At 39.0% G+C, this 1,558-nt stretch overlaps 1 protein-coding gene across 1 annotated transcript in view; it reads right to left on the reverse strand.

The window, feature by feature from the left end:
* The window catches only part of LOC101863429 (serine-rich adhesin for platelets), an 83,633-nt gene that overhangs the window by 6,954 nt on the left and 75,121 nt on the right, over nucleotides 1-1,558 (reverse strand). The gene's annotated exons all lie outside the window — the stretch shown is intronic.

Consider the following 1,558-nt stretch of genomic DNA (forward strand, 5'->3'; position numbering starts at 1 on the left):
CAAAGACAAGGCAGAGAGTGCTCAGGAAGAGTGAGACAGACAGGCAGAAACAACAGAGGGAAAGTACACAAGTGTAACCCACCAAAGTGCGTGTATGTGGGGGTGGGGGCGAATTTGGGCACATGGGGAAAGAGAAATAGGCATGGTTAAGTACAAGGGCAGAGGAAGGAAGAAAGGCAAACCAAAACAGGCACAGGAACCAAAAAGAATTCAAATCGGTCAACAACCCAATAATAATAAGCTCGCTCGACAGAGTGACCACTTGCCAGTCTGCTATATAACCTCTTTTTCAAGCTGATTGTTGGCCAAATATTTCACAAGGGAAGAGTCATTAAGGACACCAGCTGACAGAAACAATCTAGAAAGAATATATGGGAAACTTCAATGCACAAAGTCCAAGAATCTTGAAAGAATAATCTTCACCAGGAAACGGGAATTGAACTCGCGCTTTTGGTGTTCCAGGCAAATAGTCTTACTGTTACACTACAGATAGAGAAATGGCCAAAGTATCGGAAGTAACATGGACTTTAAATTCCAGAAACACATGATTATGCAACCATACATGCTGGTCAATGAAACATGACATCATACCAAAGTACAGTACATTAAAAAACATTATTAGACATTTAGAGCGCAGTTAACATTCCTTATTTAAAAAAAAAAAAAAATTACAGCCATGCCGTGCCAGTATATTATATTCACGAATTCTGACATGTGTGGAAAATTATTTGAATGACTTCTTAAGCCATCATAAGGTGCTCAATGGTCATGAGAATTTAGTAGGTAGGTTGACATGTTCTTACAATTAATTTAATTCAACCACATGTTGTAGAGTGTGCGATATAAAGCAATGTGCATTCGAATTATTCTAATCTCCAGGACGCAAAATCGAATGTTGCATATAATGTTTACCCGACGGTCTTAAAAGACAGAGTATCCAGTTTCCTAAAATGTTCAGAAGAGCAAAAAAAGAAGGGGAAAAAAAGCAACAAACAAACATCTTTGTCTCTCACCACCCACTTGCTTTTAACACCTTCAAAACGCTTTCCCAACTTATTTAGTAAGATATATACTAGACAAAGACTAAGACAGAAATTGTGTATTTAGTTTTTTTTCCCCCTCTTAACTATAAAGTGGAATGGATAACTCAATTTCATTCAAAACTGGATAGGTCTTTTAAAATAAAACTCCAGGGGTGACAGAGTCGAAAACGGTACACCGTAGAGATAGCATCACTCGCGTTCTTGTAACACACAATGAGAAGACGCGACTCACTTTCTTTTTTTGGTTTTTTTTTGTTTGTTTTTTGTAGTAAGTGTATTACGGCACTTGCAACACAATACGGTCATATAAGTGCCGAAGATTAGAGGTGTTACAAGAGAGCAACAATCACAAAAAAAGAAGTAGGGGAGATAAGGAAGATAGATGTTTGACAGGAAAGAAGGAGCAAACCCCACCAGAGTAGAGCATCCACCAACCACTCACGCCTCTTCTTTCTGTTGACAGCAGTGACAGCACCGGGCCGTCATATCGCAATGCTTTGTGAGTGACTTGAAAC

Source organism: Aplysia californica, unplaced genomic scaffold, assembly GCF_000002075.1.
Source record: "Aplysia californica isolate F4 #8 unplaced genomic scaffold, AplCal3.0 scaffold00146, whole genome shotgun sequence".
NCBI classification, from domain to species: domain Eukaryota; kingdom Metazoa; phylum Mollusca; class Gastropoda; order Aplysiida; family Aplysiidae; genus Aplysia; species Aplysia californica.